This window comes from Narcine bancroftii, chromosome 6, assembly GCF_036971445.1.
Source record: "Narcine bancroftii isolate sNarBan1 chromosome 6, sNarBan1.hap1, whole genome shotgun sequence".
NCBI lineage: Eukaryota > Metazoa > Chordata > Chondrichthyes > Torpediniformes > Narcinidae > Narcine > Narcine bancroftii.
This window is the reverse complement of record NC_091474.1, coordinates 87,657,024-87,680,998: the sequence shown is the minus strand read 5'-3', so window position 1 is coordinate 87,680,998 and position 23,975 is coordinate 87,657,024. Positions and strand designations below refer to the sequence as shown.

General features: G+C 39.3%; 1 protein-coding gene and 1 long non-coding RNA gene across 4 annotated transcripts in view; one reads left to right on the top strand and one right to left on the bottom strand.

Annotated features, from left to right (window-relative positions):
- Positions 1-23,975, top strand: part of LOC138737314 (glutamate receptor ionotropic, delta-1-like) — a 722,304-nt gene that overhangs the window by 678,103 nt on the left and 20,226 nt on the right. The window lies entirely within an intron of this gene.
- LOC138737552 (uncharacterized) lies at positions 506-22,425 on the bottom strand. Of its 3 annotated transcripts, XR_011341016.1 has the most exons (5): positions 22,354-22,392; positions 20,882-21,010; positions 9,457-9,511; positions 6,851-7,008; positions 506-1,268 (listed from the first exon to the last, which is right to left on the bottom strand). It is a non-coding gene; the product is annotated as an uncharacterized lncRNA (long non-coding RNA). The 3 variants fall into 3 exon arrangements; XR_011341017.1 differs by lacking the exon at positions 20,882-21,010 and having other exon boundaries at positions 22,354-22,425; XR_011341018.1 differs by lacking the exons at positions 20,882-21,010; positions 22,354-22,392 and adding an exon at positions 10,013-10,062.

Below are 23,975 nucleotides of genomic sequence, written 5' to 3'. Positions count from 1 at the left end.
GCAACCAATTAGAAATCAATGGCTCCTTTTCTTTTGACTGAACCTTCAGTTGATTTTGTGTGAGGTTTATAATCTCCATTCCCAAGGAAAGATATTTTGGGAATGCAAAATAAAAGGTTTCATTGCATGGACTCTTTGGATGAGAGGATTGTGATGAGAGAGGAGTAGGGTCAGTCCATATTTGTTTGAATTTGGAAGTAGCCATGGCAATAGGATTGACCTTTATCAACTACGTAAAGGCATCATAAGATGGAGCTTTGACTCTGTTTGAGTTCTGCGATTTCCACATCAGTAACTTTGACAGGAAGCAGAACCTATGAACATTCTAATTCTAACAAAAGAAAACACACTATGTGTCAGGTTTGTATCATACACAAGTTCAGGTTCAAGTTTATTTTCATCTGACTGTACATATACAACCAGACAAAACTGTTTCTGTGGACCTCAGTGCATGCACATTCAGACTCAAAACTCAGCACAAAATAACACATACGATCTTGGCATATTGCGAAAATTTTATTTATACTATTGTAGATGGAGTATTTCACTTCAGAATTTATTGTCATGAACAAGTCATGAAATTTGGGGTTTTGTTGCAGGATCATAGTGCAAACATTCATACTCTAACCATCTTACAACATTATTCTTTTAAATAAAAATAATAGAGCACAAAAAGTAAGGCAGTGTCTTTGGTTTATCGATTATTCAGGAATTTGATGGCAGAGGGGAAGAAGCTGACCTTGTGCCGCTGAGTGCTCATCTTTAGGCTCTGAAACCTTTTTCGCGATGGGCAGTGGAGGATAGAGGCTGCTTTTTGAAGACACTGCCTCATGTCAATGTCCTTGACAGAGTGAAGTCTGGCTCCTGTGATGTTGCAGCCTGAGTTAACAACCCTTGAGTTTATTCTTGTCCTGAGAATTGGCCATACCAGGAAGAGATACAACTAGCCAGAATGCTCTCCACGATACACCTGTAGAAATTTATGAGAGTCTACGGTGACGAACCTGTGTAGCTGCAGCAAGTCCAAATTTTGGTGCATCTGTACATTGTTCTTGTATGGAAAGGATAGGCTCTCATTTAATATCCACATGTCTGACTTTAATTCATTTTGAGTGTATGTCAGTGAGCACAAAGAAACCATTCTTCTTGTTTTGGCAGAAGTTGATATAGACCCATTGGAAAAAGCCGTTTCCATGGTTTTGTATGGTGTTTCTTTGAATTGCAGGCAAAGAGTGATCATCGAGCCGACTTTCTCCATTTTTTTTGCCCTAAAAACAAACCAAAAAGATTATTAATTGAAGTTGGGAAGTAATCCTAAAACACATTTTTATATTTTACTTCCTTCCAAGTATTTGGTGTAGAATCTCTGGTGACATTGGTCATCATTGTTCTTTCTCTGGGTAGAAATTGAGTATGAAGACGCTCCCTAGCAGATCGTCGGATCTATTATTGAGGCTTCCTTGTCAATCATCCATGAAGCAATGGAAGTGACATCATTGGAGTGTGTGACGGCTGGTCACAAAGTGCATTGTGAGTTTGGCCTGTTGATCTCCGTCCAGAGCACAACAAGCGAGCTAATGGTTTCCCAACACTGAATGTTGTGGAGAGAGCTGGGTGGAGGCCAGGTTGGTGACATCCCATCTTTTCTTCTTTCCGCCCACTGTCCTGAAACAGTTGGATGTGTCTGAGAAGCTCCTCTTGTATTTGATCAAAAGGAGCACACACAGACTTGAGAACATTTATTTTTGTGTATCAAAAATATGTTTCACGTATGGTATGGAGATAGTAAATTCAAATTCCACACATTTTCTTACAGTGTGTCATTTAAACAATTAGGCCAAAGAAGTGTTTGAAAGGCTGGCACACACAGACCAGTGCCCTGGTGGAGACAGGATGCCAGACTGTGTTCCTTTACCACCCCTCCCCCATCTTCATCCTCCTGTTTCCTTCCCCAGCTCTCTCTCTTCCCTCTTCTTTCTCTCCCTCTTTTTTCACAGAGCCAAAATAATTTATTCACCTTTCCTCCCATCGAATCCAATTAACACCTTTTTGGTTATTGGTCCGGGCTCCTCCTTCTCCCATTCTTCCCGCTCAATCCCTCGTATTTAATTAAGATGCTTGCATGATTTTTGCTTATTACCTTGAAGAAGGGCTCAGGCCCAAAGTGTCAGGAGTATATCCTTGCCTCCTACGGATGCTATGAGTCTGGCTGAGATCCTCCTGGCCACTAGAGGGAGTCAGAGACATTTGTTGGCAGCTTGAGTTGGATTCAAGATGGATGCCTCCACACAGTCATGTTTTTTTCATTCGGTGTTTTTGCTTCATAACTGAACATACTTCACATGTATTCCTGCAGCTTGGAATGTGCCAGTCGATAGCATTGGTTTACTGACATTCCCTAATTGTGGAATATATTGGGTGAGATGAGAAACAAGTGTGCACTTGCTCCAGATCCTGTCCCATCAGGTGACGACCATTCTGTTACCTCACACTAAAGTCTCAGTCAGCACATGATCAGGCTCTGGAATACATCAAGTCCTGTGGTTGGGGAGAGAGCATATGTCTTCAGTTTCAAGCTAACACAAGATGCATGGAACTGAAGACAAAAGTGGAACCTTGAGATTGATCCCATTCTCAGAAAAATCCAGAATCGGAAGTATGCAAAGATCTCAAACAAAAAATCTGTGATTCTGCTATCAGAAGGATAAAAGGATAAGGAGCAGAAGTGGGGGCCAGGGATTAATTCTAACTATGATAGATTCCCCTGAGACCTCTCTCTGTTGAATTCTGTTCTGGCTTTCTCTACCCATTGAGGTGTTATTGGTGGAAAGGTAACACGCATTGAGATTTCTCCATTCAAGTCTTCAACCATTTTAAACCAGAGTCGGGATGTGCATCAAAATGACAGCTCTGGACTCATTAGAGCTTTTCACACTGCCAAATGTAGGCAACCCTCCTGGGACCTGGGTGAAGTTTCCGGGAAGGCTGCACCTCCTTGACTTTTCACACCACAACCCAACATACTTGGAAAATCAGCAACCAGGCATTTTAAGGGGGGAGGGTCATGCCCCCAGTGATGACGTCGCAAGTGACGGGTTATGCACTCACAGGAAGTCCCACCGGAACCCGCCTGTATAAATCCAACACTGAAGAACTCTTTAACACAAAGTTAAATTGTGCAACAGAATCAGCAGGTTACAACTAATATATAAAAAGTCAATTATTTATTCCCCTGCCAGATGCCTGCGTGTTATTGGTAGTGAGAACGTGCACTGCTTTCGATGTTTCTTACAACAAAGTGGGCAAATCCTTATCCTTGATGTAACCAAAGCTATGAGCTTCATGTTACAATCACAAGGGTGATGATGAAGGGCTATGGTAGGGGTGGGATTGGTGGAGCAAATCTCTCATATAATGGCTTTGAAATAATATAATAACATGTTGAAGGTGCTTTCCGGAGCCGCAGTTTACATTTTGAGGCTGTAGTTAAGGCTCAAACTTGGTTTAACTTTTGTCGCCAACCAGGGATTGACTGAGTAGCTTCGAAAGAACTATTATAAGATATTAAAATGTGGGGACCTACAGGGGCCGTAAGATTTCCAGCATTGCCACGTCATTCTGTGATTGTCAGGCTTTGCCGTTATGGGCCTTTTAAATATTAATTACTTAAAATCACTTATTTGAACACTTTTAAACTAAAATAGACAATCACTTGCGAAAACCTACATGCGTCTGCATGTACAGTTAAGGTATTGAGGGGGGGTTTGAAAGAACATTACAAGATGGAGTTACTAGTCAGCGGGATCTTGGCTGGCTTCTTTTGAACCAAAAAAAAAATGACAAGGTCTCAGTTTAGGTATTTCTGGTAATTGCAGTAGATGGTGCTGCATAGAGACCTTGTTATTGCATTAATAAAGAGGACAGATAGTTGAAATATTATGCATTGCATAATGTTAAGCTTTCTTCAGTCTGCTAACCCTCATTGGGCATAATGTGCCCTCCCAGATGGGCATAATGTGCCCTCCCAGATGGGCATAATGTGCCCTCCCAGATGGGCATAATGTGCCCTCCCAGATGGGCATAATGTGCCCTCCCAGATGGGCATAATGTGCCCTCCCAGATGGGCATAATGTGCCCTCCCAGATGCATCAGTAGCATTTTTTTCTAGACTTGGTTATTTATACATAAATTAAATTTTAATGTCAACTTAAAATGCCAGGGAACTGAATAATGATGATGAAAAGTAATAGTTTAATTCATAAATTGTGCCTTTTGCATGAAAAGCCAAGGTTGCAAAATCCTCAAAGAAAAGGCGTATCGCATGTGACAATGCCTTCCCGGCAAGCCATTATTCCCGGGTAGGGAACGGCAGTGGGAAAAGGCCCACTGAGTGTTTGCTTGCATCAACAGCCATTCATTCCCTCATCTCCTGCTGAGTCTTCTTCCCAATGGGAGGAGGGGAAGAGAGTGGGGCCAGGGCAGTGTAGACCCCTCAGTGTGTTGCCTGCCCATCCTAGGGAGCAGGGAATGTAGATGGAACTGATGAATTTGATGGAGTTGGTGATAATATTGCTACACAAATAAGAATTGGAAATGAGAAACTTGCTCCTTTCCTGTCCCATCTCAGACTGGTAAAAGAAGGGTCTCCCAGGAACACTGAGGTCACGAGTAAACCCTCATCATTAACAGCCATTTCCTGCTCAGCCTTTCATGAACTGTGAACCTGCTGTGAGTAAGTGTTTAAGGACACTTAGGATTTTTTGTTTTGCAATCATTGCTTGTTGATAAGGTCTTTATTACTAAGGCATTATCTTTCGTTCGATTTCCTTCTGTTGTGTGTACCCAATGCACATCTCTGCTTTGGCGTTCAATCTAATGACATTCCCTCAATGCTGGTGCTGTGTTAGTTCTACTCTCTCAAACTGGAATTTCAATTATGCCCTCATCTGCAGTCCATCATGTGCAGTCATGGCTGAATCTTCCCTCTGCTCTGAATTTCCAACCACCAGAGGTATTTAATTTGCTTTCAGAATGAAATGTGCATACTTCTGACCTCCCCAGGACACTGGGAGAATTGATCCATTAAACTATCGACTCAAAAAGGAGTGAAGCTGAGCCCTGCGGCACTGGATGGAATATCAAAACTTGTCAAAACTCACTGAGCTGAGACAACAAGATCACACATAATTGTTTGGGCGCTTGAAGATTTCTTTTTAATTTTCCAGATCATTAAGATTTCAAATACCCCTTTTATTTTTAATGTCCTCACAGTTTGTGCCCTCTTACCAGAATAAGAGAGTTTCAGCGTGGTTCATGAAGATATCAAGGTCCTAGGCTTGCCTATCCTGCATTATGTGCACTTTGCAAGGCAACGGGTACCTCGAGTCCAACCAGGGAGAATTTAAATTTGACCAGGAATTCACTGACAACATAATTAATTCCAGATCTCGAAGGGATTTCACAGGAATGATTGTCAGATGACCAAAGGTTTCTCCAGCATTTTTGTGTAATCTTTTTTAAAGCAAAACCTGCCCAGCATAGGTACTTGTCAATCCGGGGAGTCGATTGTTTACAGTACCATTGCTGGAAACCACATTTCTAACACTAAGGAGGAGCTGCCCAGAAATCACCTACAGGGAAGAATTGTGTCTGAATTCAATATTAGATTTGGATTACAGGAGGGGTCCATCACAGGCCAACGAGGTCCAGAGCTGTGGCAGTGAGAGGGCACGTTACTGCTGATATCTTGGCATCATGGGAGCAGTCGAGAGCCACAGTCAATGCTGTTTTGTTGTTAGATTTATTTGATTGTGTGGAGATCAAGACGAGTGAGAACAGAGCTATGACAACGGGGTTTGCATGTGAGAAGTGAACTATATATACCCATGTCAAGATTAAACAACAACATTTTAACAACATTTTATATAGTTTTGAGTAACTTATTTTGGTGCTATCTACTTTGTGAATTATAAGTGAAAAAGTCATTACCCAGAATTTGGTTCTACTGATTCAAAGGAGACTGATTCTGCAAAATAATAGCTTATTTTGCTCATTAGATGCAATTGAAATTGAAAAAGGTAACACTTGGCTGAAGAGGCCACCCACCTTGTGAGATAAACAGGATGGTCAACATTGGGTTTGGCAGATCTAAGCAGGTGACATCAAAATCTGGATGTTAAAAGAATACTGCAAAATGAGTTTGTTGGAAGGTGATTGAAATCAATGCAGGTGCAATTCTCAGAGAGGAAGGTCTAGAATGATGAACAAGCTCGACTAAAAATGTACTGAGCATTTGCTCAATCAATTGTCAGAGTACGGAATAGGTCAACGATAACATTCTGTGACTAAAATACAGAAAGACAGCATTTGTACATTCCTGTAAAACAAAACTGGGGATATTCAATGCAGACAGAGTTGATGGAGGAGTTCAACAGGTCAGACAGCATCCGAGGGTAGAAATGATCAGTCAACGTACAGGTATTTACTCTTCAGTTTAAATTGCAAGACAAGAGGGCAACTGCTGTTGTATTTGCGAGCTTCCATCAAGGGAAGATAAAAGGACAACAAGTTCTGCGATGGCACTGACACTTAAGTCTGCAGCAACAATAACAAGTCATCCCTCAGGAGGATGGATTGACTGAAACAATGATTTGCGGTTTTTGCACACTCCCTGACCAACAGCAGTGTCAAAACCTGTTACTGTATAACCTAGTTCAGCTGTTGGTCTGGACTTCTCCACCTCCCATTCTTCCCCTTTTCTCTCTCTATGCTTTATTCAGATGCCTTCCTGGTTTTTTGCTTCTATCTTGAGGAAGGGCTCAGGCCCGAAATGCTAGTAATATATTTTTACCTCTATGGAGGCTGTGAGACCGGCCGAGTTACTCCAGCATTTCTGTGTGTTTTTAGTTCAACTTCCATTCTTCCAATTGCAGCAAGAGTGATGTACTCAGAAGCTGGATAGATTGTCCATTTGGATGCAGAGAGTGAGTCAACAGGGCCAGGCAGCATCTGTGGAGAGGGGAGTGGAGTACATGTTACAGGTTACCAGAATTCAGGATCTTGAGCCTAGCCATGTTAGAAGAATGATAGTCAGACAAAAACAGACCCTTCAGCCCATCTATGCTTATCTACACTAATCACATTTTCCAGTTTTTTGCACACACCCTTCTATTTCTTTTTTATTCATATACCTGCCTCTTCAACCTACTTCTAGAAGCTTGTTCCATAAAATACAACCCTATATATGGAAAACCTTGCTCATTGATATCTCTTTAAATGGGTCCCCTATCCTTTCATTTTAGTTTTGGAAAATGACAGCGACTTTCGACCCATCAATCCCCCGTATCGATTTATCAACTTTGCTAAACATTTGTAACCTCAGCCGCCTGCACTCCATTGAGAACACTCCCAACCTATCCAATCTCTTCTTGATGTCCTCCATTCCTGGTGACTCCCTTCTAGTTCTACCACATCCTTTTGACGATGTAGTGTTCGGAACTGCACACAGCATTTCAAGAGGTGTCAAACAAACAATCCTGGTTAATAAAGCATGAAACCAACCAAGTAATGTCATTTCAGGCCTCCCCTTAATCTGAAACATCAGCAATTCTAGATGAAGACTAAGATGTTAAAAAAAAACCCTCTTTGTATCTCCTAAATAGAGTATATAGCAGCAGATGTATATTGACCTTAATAGAACAAAATTTTGGAAACTGACTACAATGAAACTTCGTTAGAACGCGATTGATTAATCCACAGAATCGCTTATAGCGCGGGTGTCTGTGGACCCCAAACATTGATTTTAGGATGCCAGGCTCTCAGTGGCTAACAGCCACAAACTCAAAAATTGACTCGTGACTCTGGATGGATATGTTAATATGTGGAGTTTAAAGGTCTTATTATAGGGTTTGAGTCACAGTATTCTGTTCTCCTGCTTCCTGAATCGTGGCATCTATTCCGCGACTTGGCTGCAATAAAGTATGAAATTTTGGACCCCAATTATCACTTTCTAATGAGGTTTTACTGTATTTTGAAATTTCAAGGCTCCTTTTTATTGTCACATAATACATTAAAATGTAACATACATGACGTACTTTTAACTTTTGCCTGCCATGGGGTGGGACAATGTCTTTACAGTGCCAATGTTCAGGACATGAGCTTGAATCCCACGCTGACTGTAATGAATTTACTTGTACGTTCTCCCCCGGGAACTCTGGTTTTCTCCCACCCTTCAAAACATACTGAGGGTGTAGGTAAATTGGGCAGCATGGACTCGTGGGCTGAAATGGCCTGTTACCAGAGCCTCTTTTAAATCGCAGCACCTGGGTAGCAAGTGCTGATGTCACCGGAATAAACGGGTCAGCCATTTTCCTGTTCAAATCACCTATGGACGCAACCTAAGTAAATTTAACTGGGTTTCCTGACTTCCTCTGAGATAGGTCAGGGACCCAGTTGGATTCTGACGAGGTTGACCAGGCAGCGCAATTGCCCAGTTAACCCAATTTTACACAGCAGTTTGAAAGGGCCTTGTGTTGTATGTCTAAATTTAAAAATTTTAATTTAAACTGAGTATTGCTCAGCACCCCTTACAGTACAAGAGAAAGTGAAGTGAAAGAGAGTGCCTTTGAAAGGAACTCTCGAGTGTCTGTGGATTTGCCTCCACTATGTCCACAGTCTCATAGACTGATACATAGACCCCTGTTTGATTAATTGGCAACATGTCCCCCAGATATTTCTCTCTTTCTTCCTCTCACTCCCTATCTCTCTTTTTAATCCCTCCTTTTCCCCTTTTAGCTCTGGCACACCGCACGTCCCATCGCTTAATTCACTCTGGTGCAGGTGTGCTCTGGCCTTCTCTGGCACATCCCGTCACATCAAGCACTGGTGTACTCTGGTGCACCCCCCACCATGGCACTTGCTCTTGCATTTTGGGTAGTCATACACATCTCTCTCACCACTGTAACACTCTTGCATGCTCAAGCACTTTTGCCTCCCCCCTTTTTTAAAAAAAAACTTTATATTTATTGACTATCTGTATATTATAAGAATAACATAAAACAATACAAAATATTCCCCCCCTCTTCTAATAGCTATCCCTGAAAAAAGGATCTCTCTCACTCATCTCCATCCAGGAAAAAAATGTATTTCTAATCCCGTATATTTCAAATACAGATTCCCCATTTTATTAAAAAATTATTACACCAATTATAAGTTATCTTTTCCAATTGAATACAATTTCATTTTTCCAAATATTGCCTCTGCCAATACTAAATGAATAAATCCAATTTGAAATTTCTCTAATTTTAAAATCAAAGTCAATGTCGTATTGTATCCACACAAAAATAATAATGGATCATGTGGAAGTTTAAATTTAAATAAACCTTTCAAAAACTCCATAATCTTATACCAAAAAGGTTTCACTTTTCGCAAAATCATACTAAATGTAAAAGAACCAACCTCTTTTCCTCATCATAAACACAGATCTGAAGATCTAAATCCATACTTCTTTAATCTGAGGAATTAAATACAACTGATGTAAAAAAGTTATAATGAACTAAACTTTATCTCACATTTATTAATTTAATCATACTATCCTCACACATCCATTCCTCCTGAGATATTGGAATAGATAAATCATTCTCCCATTTATTTTTTGTTTTATACAAATCTGGTTTAGTCATCTTCTGTTGCAAAAAGAATACATTTTTGAAATAAAACTTCTTTTACCACTATCAGTAAGTAAAGATTCAAACGTAGTATGTTTAGGTAATTTCAACTCACGTCCAAAATTATCTAATGTCAAAGCATGTAATTAATAATGTGCAAACAGTGTATTTGACACAATTCCAAATTTTTCCTTAAGTCTATTAAATGACAAAAATTATCCAGCCTCAAAACAATCTCTCACCAGTTTAATACCTTTCTGATCCCAAGATCTCAAATAATGAGATCTTATTCACCGAAAAAGGAAACAATTTATTCTGATATAATGGATTCCTAGCTGAAATCTTACCTTTAGTTCTAATATTTTGATTCCTATTGTACATTTCCATTAAATGTTTTAACACAGGCAAATTATAATTCTGTAAAAGATGAGGATGGCATTTGTATATAAATTGATTTACATTTCATTCAAAAATCTGAGACAATTCAACTTTAGCCCATATTGGAAGTTGATCAGTATCAAACATTCTATTAATAAATTTTAACTGAGCTGCCCCATAATAATTCTGAAAATGTGGTAATTGCAATCTCCCTAAAGCACATTTCCATGTCAGTTTTTGTAGCAATACTCTTGCTAATTTATCTTTCCATAAAAATAATCCTATTGAAGCATTTAATTCTTTAAAAAATGTATTTGTAGCATATAAGGATTAGATTGAAACAAGTACTGTATATGGGGAAAAATATTCATTTTAATACAATTCGCACATCCTATCAAGGTTACTGGTAAATCTTTCCATCTATTTAAATCAAATTTAATAGTATTTAATAAAAATATATAATTTAAATCATATAAATGTTGATAATCAATATCAACAACTATTCCCAAATATTTAATCTTTTCTGACCGTCGAAATTGTGTTTTCTGTTTACAATCTGAAAAATAATCATTTAACAAAGGCAATGTTTCACTTTTCTCCCAATTCACCATAGTGCTCCAATCGTGCTTGAAGGAATCCCAAAGATTGCTTAAAATGTGTTAAATATATTAAAACATCACCTGCAAATAAACTAATTTTACATTCATCTAAACCTACTTTAATATTACTGTCTTTTCTAATCACTTGAGCCAATGGCTCTATTACTAAAGCAAATAAGGCTGATGATAAAGGACATCCTTGCCTAGTCGATCTAGACAACATAAATGAAGATGATATTTGTCCATTTGACACCACCCTGGCTGATGAATTTTTATATAAAACCTTCACCCAACCAATTTTTCTAGAACTTTAAATAAATTTAAAAAATCCACTCCACTCTATTAAAAGCTTTCTCAGCGTCTAAAGCTACTATCATGGGTTGGTTGGGTTGCTTTCTAGAAATATTAAAGAAATTAATTTAACATTATCCACAGAATATCAATTCTCAATAAACCCAGTCTGATCTACTGAACCAACTGTGGAAGATATTTAGCTAATCTATAGCCTCTACCTTATAGTCTACATTTAATAGAGAAATCGGTCGATATGATCCAACTTTCAATGGATCTCTTTTGGAATAACCATAATTAATGCTTTTGGAAAAGAACCAGTTTCTGTAACCTGTTTCAAAACTTCCATAAAGGAAGCAATGAATCATGAAATTTATTTATAAAATTCTGAAGTAACACCATCCTCGCCTGGCGATTTCCCACCTGGCATAGCTTGTAATGCTTCTTTAATTTGCAATTCAGTAAAAAAATTATCCAACTCCCTCATCTTTAATGTCAGTAAGTCCAAGAATGTATCAATTCAATCATTATCCTGCACCACCCCAGAAGTATATAAATCTTGATAAAATAAACAAAATTTATCATTAATCTCCTGGGGTTTATAGGTAAAAATCAATAACAACATTTATAGTCCTAGAAACCTGTTCTGTCTTCAACTGCCATGCTAAAACTTTATGGCCACGTTCACCTAACTCATTATAATGCTGTTTAGATCTTTGTAACAACTTCTCAAATTTATAAGTTTTTAAAGTATTACAACATAATTTTAATTTAGTCAGATAGACTTTTCTATCTTCCGTCGAATTTCATTGTACCTCCTTTCCTAAATTATCAATTTCCTTCTCCAAGTTTTGACTCTCTACCAAATATTGTTTCTTACTTTTAGTCAAGTAACTAATCATCTGTCCCCTTAAATACACTTTTAAAGCAGGTTCTGCTTTGTCCAGAATCTTCATTTATTTGTAAAAAAGTGTTAATGTGATCCCTAATATATTCAAAAATTTGGGATGCTTCAACAGCATCGTATTGAATCTCCATCGGTATGTAGTTTCTGCACATTCAGAACCTACACAAGAAATTAATAATAAAGAATGATCAGACAAAATCCTACTTTTATATTCGGCTACCTTGTAATTGTGCTGATACTAAAAATAAATCAATTATTTTTTTTAAATATATTTTTAATAAATAAATTCTTGAAAAAGATTCATGTCTAGCTGAGTAAAAAGTCATTCACTGTTGGATTTAATCCCCTCCAAATCTCTACCAAATTCAATTCTTTAATTATGATTGACAACTGATTAGCCATCGTAGCTCTCTTCAAAGTTTTTGGAGATTTATCCAATAAAGGATCCAAACAACAATTAAAATCACCACCCACCAAAACATTCTCATTCACCCGATTTAAATTTTAAAAAAAGTTTCCACTACAAACCCTTCATCATCCACATTAGGTGCATAAACATTCATCTGAAAATTTTTTGCCGTTTACAACCAGTACTCTACCTGCTGATGCAAAAACTGAATCTAATGTAAATGATATTTTTTTAATGTATCAAAATAGCCACACCTCTTGCTTTAAAATTAAAAGATGCTATAACATGCCCTACACAATCTCTTTTCAAGTTCTGATGTTCTTTTTCAGTCAAATGCATTTCTTGTAGAAAAGCAATATCAATCTTCATCTTAATTTAACCCTGGTTTCCTTTTAATTGTATTATTAAGCCCATTAACATTAAAAGTTGCAAAATTTAACTTGGCCATATTTCCTTATATCATGCCCAGAATGGCACCTCACACAGCTTCTACAATTAAGAAACTCCTTAAAACAAGAAAAATTCACCAAAAAAATAGAAAGAAAGGAAAAATACAAAAGAATCCCCTTCCCCCAAGGAAAAAAAAACTATAAAAATAGTGTTCTATCCCCCTCAATTACATGGGTGTGGCTAACGACTTCCAAAGTACCACCTCCCCCCCAAACTGAACTCTATTTAAAAAAAACACGAAATTCATGTTTGACATGCTGATTCCAATATTCAATTAATTTGATCATCAATGTCAATCAGTTGTTGTGTCTTCAATGCTTCCTCCCATTCTTCACCCCAGAAAGCATCTCTGGTGGTTGAGACAGTAGGTCTTGACTTGACCTATTATCTGGCAAGGAATTAGCAAAAATTAGGGCATCATGATCATTATCAAAAAACTGAGAAAGATAATTCCAATAAAACAACTTCAATACCACAAGATACCGAAAAGCAAATTTATATCCCTTCTTCCATAGTACCGTTTTAGCAGAGTTAAATTCTTTACACCACTTAATTATTTCTTGAGTTAAATCAGCATTAAAAAACACTCTGATACTCTTAACCATTAAAGGCCCCTGATTTTTCCTGGCATTTTGCACAGCAAGATACAAAATCATCTCACGATCTTGATAACGCAAACAACAAATAAGAACCAACTACAGGGGTTGGCCTGGTAATGTTTTTTTCCCTCATCACTCCATGTGCTCTATCTCACTCCAGTCCATCCAGAAAAACATTCACCCCCAACACCTCAGCGATCCACTTCTGAAAAAACTTTACTGGTTCTGGTCCTTCATTATCTTCTGGAAGCCCCACAATCTTAATATTATTGTGCTGGCTTTGATTTTCAAAAGAATCTATCTTCTTCAACAACTCCTTCTTCTGAATTTCCCAGCCAGTAAAAGAATCTTCAATTTGATCCACTCTTTCCTTATACTGATCAACTTGATCTTTACAGAAAAAGAAAGCTTCTTCTTATCTTGAACATTATCAACAGCCTTCAAACATTTATTAACATCAATTTTAACAGTTGAAATTTCACCACTTATATCATTCATTTTTCCTTTCATATCAGCAAATTGTTCTTTAACAGCAGCAAAACCATGATTCACTTGCAAAGCCAAATTTTCCATTTGTTTAGCAAGGTCAATTAAAACTGGATTTGTTACATCAATTCCTATTTCAGTAGACAAAGACTTTGAAGCTTGAGGACTACCCTCCATCAAACTTGCAGCCTCCAACAAGGCTGGAGTTTCTTCCTCTTCCGACAAAACGACACTTTGGCTACCCGGAACTCCCCCCAAGGCTAACCTAGTTGGCTTGGCATAGGCCGAGTCCCCCGCAGTCCGAGCCCGTTCCAATAATGTGCGCATCTTCTGCCACATGTACGCATGTATCCCCGCGCAACACTTTCTCCTGATCAGGAGGTAAACCAAATTGAACGTTGGCACCATCTTGCGAATCAGACCACAAGACAGGTTCAACTTGCCGATCGACGTCCTCTGAGGCTTGGATAATGCTTCAGTCGGACTCCTGAGGCTCCTTCTGTGAGGTAGGCCGAATTTCTTCCATACTTCCAGCTTGTTTAAATAGTTTTTAAAAAAACTATTTGTCCTTTAATTTTCTTCATTGCTGCTGTAATAAGTACTTTACCAACTTTTTAGCACTTTAAAAAATTTATCAAATACTTATAAATCAGCCTTTGAACAGTTCAGTCGGGGAGAGTTGTCATCCCACTTTTTCCTCCTACGTCATCTTGCCTCTCTCTCCATAAGAGCCAATCTCTGTAGTCCTGCTTGGTTTATTTTACATTGTTCAGCCACTGAGGCTGAGAGACTTTAAGGAGCTCCTTGTATTTATTTGCGCAACAGTTTTGAAAGCAGTGGTTTGTGAGTCATGTAGTCAATGCAACACTTCCCATGAGAGGGGTTCCAGTTGATAGAAGAACAGGTTCAAATGAACGAGTATTGGGAAATATTTTGTGTTCCTCCTGAGAAAATTGACTGGGCCTGGATTTAAATTCTTATTCAAAGGGCAGCATCTATAGAAGTGAGATGGCTCCCTCTGATCTGCACTGGACAATGGAGGAGAAGAATACCTTTAATCAAAATGTCAAATCTCATTATTTATTGGGCAGCAATGATCCTGGCCTCCTAAAGGACTTGCTTCTCTTTACTGTAAGGGGCATTGGAGAACACTAATGGAGACTCTTTGCCTGCCTTAGAGCAGGCAGAAGGCAATTTCATGTAATATTACACATTCTGTACGATTATATGACAATAAAGGAAGCTTGAATCCTAAATGTTTCTGAACCTGGAATGCCAACAGGGTACTGGAAACATGCCATGAATGCTATCTCCACAAAACCTGCAGACTGGCATCAGCCCAATATCCCCAGCTCAGAGGGTCCAACTAGTGTTCCATGATAGGCATTAACATCAACTTCTCTGGTTTCCATTAAACCCTTTCCTTTCCCTCAGCTCTGTCTGTCTCCTTTCACAGAGCAGAAACCAACTCTCACTTCTCCTCTTGATGTACCAATTAACTTTTTGACTTCAGTCCATATTCTGAAGCTTTCCTGTTCTTTGCTTATCCCTTGAAGAGGAGTTCGGGCCCAAAACATCAGTAATATATCTTTATATCCTACGAGACTGAGTGAGTTCCTCAAGTATTTCAGATTTATTGTCAGAGTACATTCATCACATACCACCCTGAGATTCTTTTTCTGCGGGTGAGGCAGAATTATTATTTATTGATAATGCAACAAAAAAAAACTCAATACATGTAAACTGATAATGAATGTAAACAAATTGAGCAATACAGAGTTTAAAAGATCAATAAAATGTAAAACTAAGAGTCCTTAAATGAATCCCTGATTGAGTTTGTGGTTCACAATAGACAATAGGAGCTGGAGTAGGCCCTTCGGCCCGTCAAGCCAGCACCGCCATTTTACAGATCATGGATGATCAGTACCCCTTTCCAGCCTTATCCCCATAACCCTTAACTCCTTTGCCCACTAGAGTCTTATCTAACTCTCTTTTGAACATAATCAGCGAATCTGCCTCTGCCACCCTCTGTGGCAGAGTATTCCACAGATTCACACTTCTCTGGGTAAAAAAATGTTTTCTCATCTCCGTCCTAAAGGGCCTACCCTGTATTCTTAAACTATGCCCTCTAGTCCTCGTCTCCCCCATCATTGGGAACAAGTAATCCGACTTCACCCTGTCTATCCCCCTGATGATTTTGTATACCTCAATCATGTCCCCTCTCATCCTTCTAAACTCCATTGGATACAAGTCCAGTTTTTCTAGCCTTTCAGCATATGTCAACCCCGCCATCCCTGGAACTAACCTTGTAAATCTGCGCTGCACACCCTCTATAGCTAGTATGTCCTTCCTCAAAATTGGAGACCAGAACTGGACGCAATTCTCCAGGTGGGGTCTCACCAGGGCCCTGTACAACTGCAGAAGGGCGTCTCTGTTCCTATACTCCAATCCCCTCTTTATGAAAGCCAACATGCCATTTACCTTCTTCACAGCTTTCTGAACCTGCATGCTAGTCTTCAGTGACCAGTGAACAAGTACTCCCAGATCCATTTGCTCCTCCCCACTCCCTAGCTTGTCTCCATTTAAATAGGAGTCTAATGGTGGAGGGGGAGCAGCTGTTCCTGAACCAGGTGCTGTGTGTCTTGTGACACCTAGACCTCTTTCCAGTAGAGGAACAGAGCGTGTGCTGGATGGAGTGGATCCTTGATAATTGCTGCTGCTCTCCGATGTGGGGAGGGGTTTGCCTGTTTCCTTTTGCACGGTATTGGTGTCCCCATACTAGAGCGTGGTGCAGCCACACATCTGTAGAAATTTGCCAGGTTTTGGATGTTGTACCAAACCTCCGCAAACTCTTGACCAAGTAGAGAGGCTGACGTGCTTTCTCATGCTGCACATTTCTGTGTGTTTTTACAACAATCACAGCATCTGAAAACTTGTGTTTCATTCTGTGATGATAGACAGCCAGTGTTATTTGCATCCCCAGCACAAGATACCCAAAAAATAGACATTTTCTTCCAAATTCTACTGTGGGAAGAGATTCAGGGATGTGCTCAAAATTCTAGTTCTGAGGAATCTCCTGGTTTTTAACCAACTCAAGGGAGGAGAGAGTATTCAAGATGGTATGATTTAGACTGAAGCCAGGCATTGGGAGCATGTAAAACCCTTGGAGATGACAAAAGGATACACCACCTCACAAGCTACCCATCCACTTGTTCGATCAGTCATCCATTGTCCTAGCTGATGGAGACCTATGGTCCCCATCCAAGTTGTCCCTGATTTCCAGAGAATGTCAAATAAGAACAAGCTTGTATTGAGCTTGTGTTGAGCTTCATCCCTCAATCCCAAGACAAAAGCTACTCAGTCAAATCCAAAAGAATACAGTTTATTTAATTGATTTTGCTGATCAAAATGTCACAGCCATTAAAGGTGACTTTTTAATTCCACCTGGATCCTGCTGACTTCCAATCACACAAACAATTGTTCACATCCCCTTGTCTTTGCTATCTTAATGACCTCTCTGGTTTGGCTGACTTGCCTTTGTGCAGTGTTTCTAAATAACATGCAACTGATTACACTAACAGCTATTGCACAGTGAAAAAAAACACTTCAACGAAGAATTAGTTACACGTCATATCAGTTCTGCAGCATCTTCCCCAGGTAATTGCAAAACTAAAGATCCTTATCATAGGTTTAAAAAAGCAATAGTCCAAGAATGGTTTCCATATTAGTTGCAAAATATTTTAACCCTCAGCAAAATGACTCAATATCCCTTCTTCAAGTTCAAGGTTACTATGTACATACAATGTACATATGCAATTTGACAAAACACACTCTCTCCAGATCATGGTGCATGCACAAAAACACACAGTAAACAGAACACATGAAATAAATGTATAGTCATATTTGGGATGACTTTCATGGCTACAGGATTATGTTCACCAGGCTCACAGTCTGCAAAAAGAAGCTATTCCCCAGCCTGGCAGTCCTGATTTTGATGCTCTTGTACCTTCATCTTGATGGCAGTGGGTTGAAGATACTGTACACTGGACAATCACAGCTATTTACACAAACTAAAATCAACAGTTTTATCTGATACTGTTCAGACCGCTCTTCTCAGACTCACTCCACATGGATTTTAGTAAGGCATTTGATAAGGTTCCCCATGAGAGACTCATCCAGAGGCATGGGATCAGTAGAATCTTGGCTGTGTGAATTTTTTTTAAAAATTGGCTTGTAAGAAGAAAGCAGAGAGTAGAAATGGAAGGAAAGTATTCCGCCTGGAGGTTGGTGACTCGTAGAGTGCAGCAGTGGGATGAAAGACCCTGTTACCATGCTGTGCACCTAAAATTTAAACGAAACCCAGTTTCTGATCCCTGTGCCATTACTGAGACCTTTGACATCTGAGCTAGACATTTGTCCACAAGCCTACGCTGTAATCCCAGACCCAGCCTCAATAATAGGCTTCAGCTAAAAATGTAACCATTCTTTTTCTCCAACTAATGCTGGTCCACTTGCTAAGTTCCTCCAGTAGAGGTGTTTACCTTCAGCAGACCCCTGCTCCCAGAGAGACCTTTTATGTAGCCAACATATACCCCCCCAGATCCAGACCCCTGAATCTAGACCCAGAGCTCTCCCATGCCCCTATAACCAAACTCTGTCTTGACACAGACATGTGCACCTGGTCCCAGGTTTAGTTGCCACCTAGGATAAAATGACTAATATGAAACATAAAAATTGCTTGTAAATATGTGTGCTATGTCTACTTGTGTTTACACTGGGGACAGAAATATGCTATTTCGACCAGTTATACTTATGCAGTACAATTGGATGATAATAACAATAAACGAACATTGAATAATTGTTTGATCCTCATCTGAAGGCTGGGTACATGGTTAATGTTCGGATACATAACAGTGTGGAAGGATCGAGGGATCTTGGGGTCCAAATCTATACATCGCTCAAGGTGGCCATGCAGGTTGATATGATAGTTCAGAAGGCCTATAGGATGCTAGGCATCAATAGTCAGGGGTTTGAGTTCAAGAGTTGAGATGTCATGTTGTAACTTTATAAATCTCTGGTGAGACCACACAGAATATTGTGTTCAGTTCTGGTCACCTCATTACAGGAAGGATGTGGAAGCTATGGGGAGGATGCAGAGGAGATTTACCGGGACGTTGCCTGGTTTGGAAAATAAGTCTTATAAAGAGCTAGGTTCTTTTTTCCCTCTTTGAAGCGAAGAATGATGTGAGTGACTTAATAAAGGTTTATAAGATTCTGAGAGCGTAAATAAGTTAGACAGCCAATGCCTATTTTCCAAGGGAGAGAGTAGCAAACACCAGAGGACACCTGTACAAAGTGAAGGGAGGAAAGCTTAGGTGCAAGTTATTTACACAGAGAATTGTGGGTGCCTGGAATGCTTTGGCAGGGGTGGTGGTACATGCTGAAACGTTAGGGGCATTTAAGGGAATCTTAGACTCCCATGGATGAAAGAAAAATAAAGGGTTACAAAATAGGAACGGTTTTGTGGTTTTTGAAGGCTGATGGGCCTGTACTCTTCTAGTGTGTTCTATGTTCTCATACCTCACTCTAATTGTATATTACCTCTAATCATGCCACACAGTAACTAGTGTACACCATCTACAAAATGCCCTTTGGAGAGTTACCTTGCCTAATCTGACATCCCAAACTTCAACCTTTACCACCTATGGCCTCTTGGTTGTTCACTCATATTCCTCCCCCTCCTTCCCTCCTCTTGCTCCCTTTGTATTCAGTTGCCTGCCTGCTTTTTGTTCGTACCTAAATGAAGGGCTCAGGCCCAAAATGTCGGTTATATATCTCGGCCTCCTATGGATGTTACAGGATCTGCTGAATTTCTCTTGCAGGTTTGTATATTTACTAAAATCACAGCGTCTGCAAACTTTCATGTCTCATTCCACCAGGAAGGACAAGGGTTTAAGGCAGGGGTGTCAAAATCAAATTCACAGAGGGCGAAACTTAAAAACTTGGACCAAGTAGTGGGCCAAACTAAATATTTATTGAAAATTTTCAACAACGTCTGCATGTTTTCTCTTTTTTCAACATATGTAATGTTAAATTTTTTCTTATTAAAATAAATGTTTAGTAATAGTTTTGGTTAAACTCTTTCCAGAAGAAGCATTAACAAATGAGAAATAAAATATTCAATAAATAATATTTCTCTATAGCCTTTAAGTTCCTTTTAAATGTATATTTTTTCAAAAGCCAACAAGTCAAAAAAAAACTTGCTTCAATGAAAATCCAATCTTTCAACTATGAACAGTCCAAAGTTAACCAAAGAAAATATTAATCCAAGCTTAGCTTGCTACACTGTGATTTACTCTGATGCACCTGGGTCTAAGCCGGCGCCAACGCATTTGCAAAGCATTCTGGGATTTGTAGTATTAGATGTCCATGCGCTATACTGGCGCCAGCGGGCCAACTCTAATAAATATTTGATATGATCTTGCGGGCCAAATATAGTTATATCACGGGCCAAATATAATTATATCACGGGCCAAATGTGGCCCACGGGCCTGAGTTTGACATGTGTGGTTTAAGGGATACAGCAACACTCCAACCAGGATGTCCTCCAAATTTGAACAACATCCAAATTTGGAAACTTAATGCTGTAGATTTTTCGTTACTGGGTCTAACTCCTGGAGCTATTCAAGGAGGAAGCTTACTACCTTCACAAGGGCATTAAAGGATTTTCTTGGCAATAATGACTAAGCACAAAAAAATTGTCCAAAAAAATATAGATCTTGTCTTTTTAATCACTATTCATATAATTTATGTGGCACGGTTAGAGTAAGGGCAGAACGGTTAACCTATGGGTGGCAGTGTAGCTGCTTGTGCAACACAGTTATAGCGCAGGCAATCGGGGTTTGAATCCCGTGCTGTCTGTAAGGAGTTTATACGTTCTCCCCATGTCTGCATGGGCTTCTTTCAGGCACTTCAGTTTCCTCCTGCTGTTCATAAACAGACCGGGGTTGTAAGTCAATTGGGTGGCACTGGCCCACTAGCTGGAAGGGCCTGTTACCATAATGTATGTGTAAATTAAAATTTTAAATTCAATTTACCTCCTCCAGCCCAAGAATCAATTTTGTGATCCTTTATTGCATGATTTTGATCCCGTTATTTCTTCTTGGTTAGGGAGATCAGAAGCAGAAGCAAATGCAATAGACTAGATGTGGTCTCACCTGGGACCTCTATAATTGGATTTTGGAATTAAATTCTCTTGCAATGAAGACCAACATATAATTTGACTTTGCTAAAGCCTTGCTATTCCTGCATGTTAATTTTGTTTTGTGACTCATGCACAAAAGTACCCAAGTCTTCTGAATCCAACACTTTTCAATCACTCATAGTTTAGAAACTATACAGATTTTATCCACCAAAATAGATGCCCTCATCTTTCCACGCTACATTTCACTTGACATGTCGTCACCCATTGCCTATCCATTACCCATAACCCATCTGCACTTTTTTTAAAATTAAAAACCACTCATCACTGCCACCTCCTTGTGTCAACAAGCAGACATGGATACATCACACTTCATTTACACCAAAGCACTGGAGAAACTCAGCAGGTCCAGCAGCATCTGGAGGAGGCAAAGGAATGTGGACCAATGTTTCAGGGAAGAGTCCTTCATCAAGGAACCTTGTCGTACCATTATGAATAGCTCAGGACCAAACATTATATCTTTGCTGGGGGAGCTGCTGAGTTTATCCAGCATTTCTGTGTATTTACTTCAATCGCTCTGTCTGCTGATTTTCTTGTTTCTTGCTCTCCTCATCCAAATAATTGTAAACCGCTGGCACCAGAACACTAACCACCACAGACCTTTTTTTGTTTTTTTATTAATCAATTATTTACTCACAATCCACACCAGTATATTAGTTTTAATTGTATGAACTCTAATTTTACTTTATGAAAACAGAGCACATCCATTCTAATAAAGGACATTTATTGATAGCTTTTTAAAAAGTTCAAGGGCATCACAACCCTTTTGATTTATGCAAGTTACCAACAAAACCTTTAACGGATTTGTTGAACCTAATTTTCCTTTACCTCACCCACATTGACCCTGCCCAATTGTTTTCTCAATGCCTGCTGCAACTACTTTAATAATAGATTCAAGCGTTTCCCCTACGACTGACGTCAAACTAACTGGGTTCCAGTCCTCAGTTTCCTCTCTCGCTCCTTTCTTAAACAGTACGATTAATTGGCTATCTACCAGTCTGATTTGTGAACCAAGCACTAACCTTCCATTGTATAACTTAGAAGCTATCATTTAATTCTTTAAAAACTAGCTGTATTATTCCTTCATGCTCACATCTTTTAATGCTATTTGCCAGCCTTCTATTGCCAATTCATGCCTCATACCTCTGTGACCTTGGTTTCAGATTTAACAACATCTTGATCAAATTGCTGATGGCCCTTAACTACAGTACCATATTATTAATTAACCCTCACTTATTGCACAATACCAAAATAATCTGTTACATTATTATTTACTCAAAATACTAATTTAGAAAAACCACTTCTTACACATTTCATATATCGGCCCTGCTCAATATGATAGCTAATTGGATTTTCCCCACTCGAAATGTAAACTCCTCCATGATTATTGTATTTCCATTATGACATGCACCTCTTATATCCTGCTTTATCTTACATTACCATGACTACTTGGTACATATACAACTCCCAATTATGTTTTCTGACAGTTCGCGTTTATCTGCTTCCGATTAATTGATTTTCCTTCTTGATTTTCCTAGCAATGATCAGTTTCCCATTGGTTTTATCCCTCTTCTTTGCTATCAGTGCCTCTTCTGCTTTTCCATTTGCCATCTCATCTAAACATTATGTATTCTGGAATACCTAACCCATTAGCTTCTTAATGGTTGTTAGATCATATCTGTTCTCTTATATTTGAGTCATATATGCTTGTGTGGCATCTTATAAAGAGGGATTCATTTTTAAAATAATTTTTCCCTGCTCTGGTTTTGATTGAAGGGATACTATCCCTATCTTACTACCCCCTTCTTCAGGGTGGCATGGTTGGTGTAGTGGTTAGCGTAAGGATCGAACAGCATCAGCAATCAGGACTGGGGTTCGAATCGCGCTCTGTCTCTAAGGATTTGTACGTTGTCCCTGTGTCCACATGGGTTTTCTCCCACTCTTCAAAACATACCAGAGTTGTAGGTCAAATTGGGTGTGCGACCTAAAAAAATATTAATGTTTGATGTTTCCCTCACCAAAAGAGTTTCGTATCACCTCTGCCCCCATTCCCCATGCATTTGGGTTAAAGTTTTGTCTTCACCCCTAATTAAAGGTGATAGTTCCAGTCTGATTAAAGTGAAGCTGTACAGAACGTTCCCAAATACTGGTACCAGTGCCCCATGAATTGAAACCCAGTTAAACCATTAATCTTCGGGCCAGCTCTCATGCCAAAGTGTATGTGATTCAGGCCATATTTTCCTTGTATTTTTTTTTAATTTGCACTTCCTTTGGAAGAATGTCCTTCTTTGTGCTATTGATCCATTCAGAGAAGGGTCTGGGTAGGAGGAGTAGACTGGGAATTTGTTAATGGGACTGGATCTTGAGCCTGTCCTCTGTGTTATTGAGGTTCTTGTGTGTTGCTGGAGGTGCTGGCAACTGCTGGAATACCAGGAGTTGACTTCAGCTGCAACATACCCTCTCTGCCCTGTTTTTGTGATTACATTATTTCAGTGTCTGTTTTAGATAGGTTTCCAGACAATGCTGAATCAGAGATGATAATGCTATTGAATGTCTTGGGTTTCCCACAGGAGATTAGGAAAAAAGGTGGAGGCATTAGGTATAAATAAGGAGGTAGTGAAATGGATTCAGCAGTGGTTGGATGGGAGGTGTCAGAGAGTAGTGGTAGAAAATTGTTTGTCAAATTGGAGGCCAATGACTAGTGGAGTTCCTCAGGGATCTGTCCTGGGTCCACTATTGTTTGTTAGATATATATATTAACGATCTGGAAGAAGGGGTGGTAAATTGGATAAGTAAGTTTGCAGATGATACAAAGATTGGTGGTATTGTGGACAGTGAGGAAGATTACCGTAACTTACAAAGAGATATAGAAGAGCTAGAGGAGTGGGCTGATGGAATTTAATACGGATAAGTGTGAAGTGTTGCATTTT